We start from the raw sequence: 9,325 nt of genomic DNA, 5'->3' as shown, positions 1-9,325 counted from the left end.
TCATATCTTTTCAATCAAATGTTTTCAAAATCAATTTCTTTCCTTTTTCAAAGATACTTGCTAACAATTAATGATTTGATTGAACATTTTAAGTATGTTGCCTTTTCTGTTGAGAAATGTTTAATGTTTGAATCATATCTTTTCTTGTTAGGCAAGTCATTAATTTTTTTTTTAATCAAATCTTTTTAAAATTGTTTTCAAATCATATCTTCTCAATCACATATTTTTAAAATCAATCATATCTTCTTAACCTCATCTTTTTCAAAATAGTTTTCAATCAAATCTCTTTGACTTCTAATTTCAAAATCTTTTTCAAAAATCACTTGATTTCTTTGCCACTCTTATTTTCGAAAATTAATTAGTGTTTTTCAAAATGTTTTCAAATTCTTTAACTTAATTTTCGAAAAAAAGCTCTTCCTCCCTTCTCACATCCTTCTATTTATGGACTAACACTATTCCTCAATGCACAATTCGAACTCCATCTTTCTTGATAAGTTTGAATTTTCTACCTCTGTCTTCTATTTTTCTTTTCCTCTGACACCTCAAGGAATCTCTATACTGTGACATAGAGGATTCCACATTTTCTTGTTCTCTTCTCTTTCATATGAGCAGGAACAAAGACAAAAGCATTCTTGTTGAAGCTGACCCTGAACCTGAAAGGACCTTGAAGCGAAAGCTAAGAGAAGCTAAGGCACAACTCTCTGTAGAGGACCTAACAGAAATCTTCAAAGGAGAAGCACACATGGCAGCCGAAAACAACAACAATGTAGACAATGCAAGGAAGGTGCTGGGTGATTTTACTGCACCTACTCCCGACTTCTATGGGAGAAGCATCTCTATCCCTGCCATTGGAGCAAACAACTTTGAGCTTAAGCCTCAATTAGTTTCTCTAATGCAACAGAATTGCAAGTTCCATGGACTTCCATTGGAAGATCCTCATCAGTTCTTAGCTGAATTCTTGCAAATCTGTGACACTGTCAAGACTAATGGGGTTGACCCTGAGGTCTACAGACTTATGCTATTCCCTTTTGCTGTTAGAGACAGAGCTAGGACATGGTTGGACTCACAACCTAAAGAAAGCCTGGACTCATGGAAAAAGCTAGTCAATGCCTTCTTGGCAAAGTTCTTTCCACCTCAAAAATTGAGTAAGCTTAGAGTGGAAGTCCAAACCTTCAGACAGAAGGATGGAGAATCCCTCTATGAAGCTTGGGAAAGATACAAACAATTGATCAGAAAATGTCCTTCTGACATGCTTTCTGAATGGAGCATCATAGGTATTTTCTATGATGGTCTCTCTGAACTATCCAAGATGTCTTTGGATAGCTCTGCTGGAGGATCTCTTCATCTGAAGAAGACGCCTACAGAAGCTCAAGAGCTAATTGAAATGGTTGCAAATAACCAATTCATGTACACTTCTGAAAGGAATCCTGTGAACAATGGGACTAATCAGAAGAAAGGAGTTCTTGAGATTGATACTCTGAATGCCATATTGGCTCAGAATAAAATATTGACTCAACAAGTCAATTTGATTTCTCAAAGTCTGTCTGGAATGCAAAATGCACCAAGCAGTACTAAAGATGCTTCATCTGAAGAAGAAGCTTATGATCCTGAGAACCCTTCAATGGAAGAGGTGAATTACCTAGGAGAACCCTATGGAAACACCTATAATTCTTCATGGAGAAATCACCCAAATTTCTCATGGAAGGATCAACAGAGACCTCAACAAGGTTTCAACAACAATAATGGTGGAAGAAACAGGTTTAGCAATGGCAAGCCTTTTCCATCATCTTCTCAGCAACAGACAGAGAATTCTAAGCAGAGCCACTCTGACTTAGCAACCATGGTCTCTGATCTAATCAAAACCACTCAAAGTTTCATGACTGAAACAAGGTCCTCCATTAGGAATTTGGAGGCACAAGTGGGACAGCTGAGCAAGAAAGTTACTGAACTCCCTCCTAGTACTCTTCCAAGCAATACAGAAGAAAATCCAAAGGGAGAGTGCAAGGCCATCAATATGGCCGAATTTGGAGAGGAGGAAGAAGAAGTGGACGCCACTGAGGAAGACCTCAATGGGCGTGCACTAGCCTCCACTGAGTTCCCCAATGAGGAACCATGGGAATCTGAGGCTCAAAATGAGATCATAGAGATTCCATTGGACTTACTTCTGCCTTTCATGAGCTCTGATGAGTATTCTTCCTCTGAAGAGGATGAGTATGTCACTGAAGAGCAAGTTGCTAAATACCTTGGAGCAATCATGAAGCTAAATGACAAGTTATTTGGAAATGAGACTTGGGAGGATGAACCCCCTTTGCTCACCAAAGAACTGGATGACTTGTCTAGGCAGAAACTGCCTCAAAAGAGACAGGATCCTGGAAAGTTTTCAATACCTTGTACCATAGGCACCATGACCTTCAAGAAGGCCTTGTGTGACTTAGGGTCAAGTGTAAACCTCATGCCTCTCTCTGTAATAGAGAAGTTAGGGATCTTTGAGGTGCAAGCTGCAAAAATCTCATTAGAGATGGCAGACAACTCAAGAAAACAAGCCTATGGACTTGTAGAGGATGTTCTGGTAAAGGTTGAAGACCATTACATCCCTACTGATTTTATAGTCCTAGAGACTGGGAAGTGCATGGATGAATCCATCATCCTTGGCAGACCCTTCCTAGCCACAGCAAAGGCTGTGATTGATGTTGATAGAGGAGAGTTGATCATTCAAGTGAATGAAGAATTCTTGGTGTTTAAAGCTCAAGGATATCCCTCTGTCATCATGGAGAGGAAGCATGAAGAGCTTCTCTCAAAACAGAGCCAAACAGAGCCCCCACAGTCAAACTCTAAGTTTGGTGTTGGGAGCCCACAACCAAACTCTAAGTTTGGTGTTGAACCCCCACATTCAAACTCTAAGTTTGATGTTGGGAGGTTCCAACATAGCTCTGAGCATTTCTGAGGCTCCATGAGAGTCCTCGGTCAAGCTAATAACACTAAAGAAGCGCTTGTTGGGAGGCAACCCAATATTATATTTTGACTATTTTCTTTTGTTATTTTATGTTTTTTGTAGGTTGATGATCATAAGAAGTCACAAAATCAATGAAAAAAGCAAAAACAAAATGAAAAACAGGAAGAAAAACAGCACACCCTGGAGGAAGAACCTACTGGCGTTTAAACGCCAGTAAGGTTAGCAGATGGGCGTTTAACGCCCAGTCTGGCACCATTCTGGGCGTTTAACGCCAGAAAGGGGCACCAGACTGGCGTTAAACGCCAGGAAAGGGCAAGAACCTGGCGTTAAATGCCAGAAATGGGCACCAGCCCGGTGTTTAACGCCAGAATTGGCTCAAAACGTGATTTTGTATGCCATTTGGTGCAGGGATGACTTTTCCTTGACACCTCAGGATCTGTGGACCCCACAGGATCCCCACCAACCCCATCACTTTCTCTCTTCTTTCCCATTCACCAATCACCTCAATACCTCTTCCCCAAAAACCCTTCACCTATCAAATCCCATCTTCTCTTCACCACTCACATCCATCCTTCATAAAACCCCACCTACCTCACCATTCAAATTCAAACCACTTCCCCTCCCAAACCCACCCATAATGGCCGAACCCTACCCCTCCCCTCACCCCTATAAAAACCCTTCTTCACTTCTTCATTTTCACACACCCTAAACACTACTTCTTCCCCTTTTGGCCGAACCACAAAGCCATCTCCCTCTCCTCTATTTCTTCTTCTTCTACTCTCTTCTTTCTTCTTTTGCTCGAGGACGAGCAAACCTTTTAAGTTTGGTGTGGTAAAAGCGTTGCTTTTTCATTTTTCCATAACCATTTATGGCATCCAAGGCCGGAGAAACCTCTAGAAAGAGGAAAGGGAAGGCAAAAGCTTCCACCTCCGAGTCATGGGAGATGGAGAGATTCATCTCAAAGGTGCATCAAGACCACTTCTATGAAGTTGTGGCCTTGAAGAAGGTGATCCCCGAGGTCCCTTTTTCACTCAAAAAGGGTGAATATCTGGAGATCCGACATGAGATCCGAAGAAGAGGTTGGGAAGTTCTTACCAACCCCATTCAACAAGTCGGAATCTTGATGGTTCAAGAGTTCTATGCCAATGCATGGATCACCAAGAACCATGATCAAAGTGTGAACCCGGATCCAAAGAATTATCTTACTATGGTTCGGGGGAAATACTTGGATTTTAGTCCGGAAAGTGTAAGGTTGGCATTCAATTTGCCCATGATGCAAGGAGATGAACATCCTTACACTAGAAGGGTCAACTTTGATCAAAGGTTGTACCAAGTCCTCACAGTCATATGTGAAGAGGGCGCCCAATGGAAGAGAGATTCAAAGAGGGAAGCCGGTTCAACTAAGAAGGCATGACCTCAAGCCCGTGGCTAGAGGATGGTTGGAGTTTATCCAACGCTCAATCATTTCCACTAGCAACCGGTCCGAAGTTACTCTAGATCGGGCCATCATGATTCATAGCATCATGATTGGAGAAGAAGTGGAAGTTCATGAGATTATAACCCAAGAACTCTATAAGGTGGCGGACAAGTCCTCCACCTTGGCAAGGTTAGCCTTTCCTCACCTCATTTGTCACCTCTGTTATTCAGTTGGAGTTGACATAGAAGGAGACACCCCCATTGATGAGGATAAGCCCATCACTAAGAAAAGGATGGAGCAAACAAGAGACCCCTCTCATCATGAGATCCCTGAGATGCCTCAAGGGATGCACTTTCCTCCACAGGACTATTGGGAGCAACTGAACACCTCCCTAGGAGAATTGAGTTCCAACATGGGACAACTAAGGGTGGAGCACCAAGAACATTCCATCCTCCTCCATGAAATTAGAGAAGATCAAAGAATCATGAGAGAGGAGCAACAAAGACAAGGAAGAGACATTGAGGAGCTCAAGCACTCCATAAGATCTTCAAGAGGAAGAACAAGCCGCCATCACTAAGGTGGACCCGTTCTTTAATCTCCTTGTTCTTTATTTTCTTGTTTTTCGAATTTTCATGCTTATGTTTATCCATGTTTGTGTCTTATGATCATTAGTGTCTTAAGTGTCTATGCCTTAAAGTTATGAATGTCCTATGAATCCATCACCTTTCTTGAATAAAAAAATGTTCTTAATTGAAAAAGAAAAAGAATTGCATGAATTTTGAATTTTAAAACAGTTTAATTATTTTGATGTGGTGGCAACACTTTTGTTTTTTGAATGCATGCTTAAACAGTGCATATGTCTTTTGAATTTGTGATTCATGAATGTTGGCTCTTGAAAGAATGATGAAAAAGGAGACATGTTACTGAGGATCTGAAAAATCATAAAAATGATTCTTGAAGCAAGAAAAAGCAGTGAATACAAAAAAAAAGAGAGAAAGAGAAAGACGAAAAAAGAAAAAAAAAGAGAGAAAGAAAAAGAAAAGAAAAAGAAAGAAATAAAGTTGTGATCCAAGGCAAAAAGAGTGTGCTTAAGAACCCTGGACACCTCTAATTGGGGACTTTAGCAAAGCTGAGTCACAATCTGAAAAGGTTCACCCAATTATGTGTCTGTGGCATGTATGTATCCGGTGGTAATACTGGAAGACAGAGTGCTTTGGGCCACAGCCAAGACTCAATAAGTAGCTGTGTTCAAGAATCATTATACTTAGCTAGGAGAATCAATAACACTATCTGGATTCTGAGTTCCTAAAGAAGCCAATCATTCTGAGTTTCAAAGGATAGAGTGAGATGCCAAAACTGTTCAGAGGCAAAAAGCTAAAAGCCCCGCTCATCTAATTAATACTGATCTTCATAGATGTTTTTGGAATTCATTGCATATTCTCTTCTTTTTATCTTATTTGATTTTCAGTTGCTTGAGGACAAGCAACAATTTAAGTTTGGTGTTGTGATGAGCGGATAATTTGTACGCTTTTTGGCATTGTTTTTAGTATGTTTTTAGTATATTTGGTTTAGTTTTTAGTATATTTTTATTAGTTTTTAGTTAAAATTCACTTTTCTGGACTTTACTATGAGTTTGTGTGTTTTTCTGTGATTTCAGGTATTTTCTGGCTGAAATTGAGGGACCTGAGCAAAAATCTGATTCAGAGACTAAAAAGGACTGCAGATGCTGTTGGATTCTGACCTCCCTGCACTCGAAGTGGATTTTCTAGAGCTACAGAAGCCCAATTGGCGCGCTCTTAATGGCGTTGGAAAGTAGACATCCTGGGCTTTCCAGCAATATATGATAGTTCATACTTTGCCCAAGATTTGATGGCCTAAACTGGCGTTCAAAGTCACCTTCAGATTTCCCAGCGTTAAACGCCGGAACTGGCACCAAAATGGGAGTTAAACGCCCAAACTGGCATAAAAGCTGGCGTTTAACTCCAAGAAGAGTCTCTACACGAAAATGCTTCATTGCTCAGCCCAAGCACACACCAAGTGGGCCCGGAAGTGGATTTTTATGTCATTTACTCATCTTTGTAAACCTTAGGCTACTAGTCTTCTATAAGTAGGACCTTTTACTATTGTATTTTCATCTTTTGATCACTTTAGATCTCTAGATCATCTTTGGACATCTAGTTCTTAGATCATTGGAGGCTGGCCTCACGGCCATGCCTAGACCTTGTTCTTATGTATTTTCAACGGTGGAGTTTCTACACACCATAGATTAAGGTGTGGAGCTCTGCTGTACCTCGAGTATTAATGCAATTACTATTGTTCTTCTATTCAATTCCGCTTGTTCTTTGTCCAAGATATCACTTGTTCTTCAACTTGATGAATATGATGATCCGTGACACTCATCATCATTCTCACCTATGAACGTGTGACTGACAACCACCTCCGTTCTACCTTAGATTGGGTGAATATCTCTTGGATTCCTGATACACGATGCATGGTTGATCGCCTGACAACCGAGTGCTCGTCTGACAAACGAGCCAGCCATTCCGTGAGATCAGAGTCTTCGTGGTATAGGCAAGAACTGATGGTGGCATTCAAGAGAATCCGGAAGGTCTAACCTTGTCTGTGGTATTCTGAGTAGGATTCAATGATTGAATGACTGTGACGTGCTTCAAACTCCTGAAGGCGGGGCGTTAGTGACAGACGCAAAAGAATCACTGGATTCTATTCCGGCCTGATTGAGAACCGACAGATGGATAGCCGTGCCGTGACAGGGTGCGTTGAACATTTCCACTGAGAGGATGGGAGGTAGCCACTGACAACGGTGAAACCCTTGCATAAGCTTGTCATGGAAAGGAGTAAGAAGGATTGGAAGAAGACAGTAGGAAAGCAGAGAGACGGAAGAGAAGGCATCTTCATACGCTTATCTGAAGTTCCTACCAATGAATTACATAAGTATCTCTATCTTTATCTTTATGTTTTATTCGTTCATCACCATACCCATTTGAGTTTGCCTGACTAAGATTTACAAGGTGGCCATAGCTTGCTTCATACCAATAATCTCCGTGGGATCGACCCTTACTCGCGTAAGGTTTATTACTTGGACGACCCAGTGCACTTGCTGGTTAGTTGTGCGAAGTTGTATTGATCACAATTTCGTGCACCATAAAGACACAAAGCGAAGAGACATTGCTAACCGATTTGATTCAAGTATTCGATACCATAAGGAAGCACGGCATGCGACTCAACCCGGCTAAATGCACCTTCGTAGTGGAAGCAGGTAAATTTTTTAGGATTCATGCTCACACAAAGGGGAATCGAGGCAAATCCAGATAAATGCCAGGCCATACTCAACATGAAGAGCCCAAACTGCGTCAAAGAGGTACAACAGTTCAATGGGAGGTTGGCAGCCTTGTCCAGATTCCTAGCAGGATCAGCAATAAGATCCCTCCCTTTCTACGCTACCTTGAAGAAGGGAAAGAACTTCGAATGGACAGCGGAATGTGAACAAACTTTCAAAGACTTCAAAGAATTCTTGGGGCAACCACCTATCCTATCTCGACCACAAGAGGGAGAACCACTCATGCTATACCTCGCAGTAGGAAGTCGGGCAATAGCCTCAGCGCTGATTCGAGAAGACGAAAGAGGACAACAACCCGTCTACTTCATTAGTAAAGCACTACAGGGGTCAGAGCTGAACTACCAGAAAATAGAAAAATTTGCATACGCTCTGATACTCACATCTCGGCGACTTCGCCCATACTTCCAGGCACATACCATCAAAGTTCGGACCAACCAGCCCATAAAAGGGATATTACAGAAAACAGATCTGGCAGGAAGAATCCTACAATGGGCAATCGAGTTGTCCGAGTTCGACCTCTAATATGAGGCACGGACAGCCATCAAATCACAATACCTGGCCGACTTCATCGCAGAATTCACAGATATCCCAGAAATTCCCATAGAATGGAACATATACGTCGACGGATCCTCAAATAAAACAGGAAGTGGTGCGGGTGTAATAATCGAAAGCAACCAAGGAACTCAACTTGAGCTCTCCCTCAAATTCGGATTCCCGGCCTCGAACAATCAGGCGGAATATGAAGCGTTATTAGCCGGTTTGAAGCTGGCTAGGGAGGTTGGAGCTCGGAAACTCAACATCTACAGCGACTCACAAGTTGTTACCTCACAAATAACAAGAAGCTACCAAGCTAAAGATCTGACCATGAAAAAATATTTGGATAAAACCAAAGAACAGCTCGGACAACTCGGAGAATACAGGATCTACCACATTCCCCGTGAGCAAAATGCCTGAGCTGATGTACTTTCAAAATTAGCCAGCACCAAACCAGGGGGCAACAACAGAAGTCTCATCCAGGAGATACTACAGAACCCGTCAATATCAGAAGAAGAAGTCCTAGCCATAATAGGTCGGGATCAAGGATGGATGACCCCATAATTAACTACCTCAAAACAGAAGCACTCCCTACAGATAAAAAAGAGGCAAAGTGGTTGAAAAGGGAGGCACAATACTACACTATCATAAACAACACATTATACAAAAGAGGGATCTCAACACCTTTGTTAAAATGCGTACCAACTTCTAATACAAAGGAAGTATTGGAGGAAGTGCACAGCGGCATTTGTGGTAATCATCTCGGAGCCTAAGCCCTCACCAAAAAGGTACTCAGGGCAGGATTCTATTGGCCAACTCTACAAAAGGAGGCTACAGAGTTTGTCAAGACATGCCTACCATGCCAGAAGCATGCGAACTTTCACATCGTCCCACCAGAAAAACTCATCAGCGTAACCTCACCCTGGCCATTTGCGAAATGGGGACTTGACCTTCTCGGACCTTTCCCACAAGGATCGGGACAAATAAAATTCCTCATAGTAGGAGTTGACTATTTCACAAAATGGATCGAGGCAGAACCCTTAGCCAATGCCACCGCTCAGAG

At 41.9% G+C, this 9,325-nt stretch overlaps 1 non-coding gene across 1 annotated transcript; it reads right to left on the bottom strand.

Moving 5' to 3' along the window:
- Positions 1 to 1,147: 1,147 nt before the first annotated feature.
- LOC130978780 (small nucleolar RNA R71) lies at positions 1,148 to 1,255 on the bottom strand. Its single transcript, XR_009086395.1, has one exon. It is a non-coding gene; the product is annotated as a small nucleolar RNA R71 (small nucleolar RNA).
- Positions 1,256 to 9,325: the final 8,070 nt, after the last annotated feature.

This window comes from Arachis stenosperma, chromosome 4, assembly GCF_014773155.1.
Source record: "Arachis stenosperma cultivar V10309 chromosome 4, arast.V10309.gnm1.PFL2, whole genome shotgun sequence".
In the NCBI taxonomy this organism is placed as follows: Eukaryota; Viridiplantae; Streptophyta; class Magnoliopsida; order Fabales; family Fabaceae; genus Arachis; species Arachis stenosperma.
Note: the sequence above shows the minus strand (reverse complement) of the source record. Positions and strands in the feature narration are given on the sequence as shown.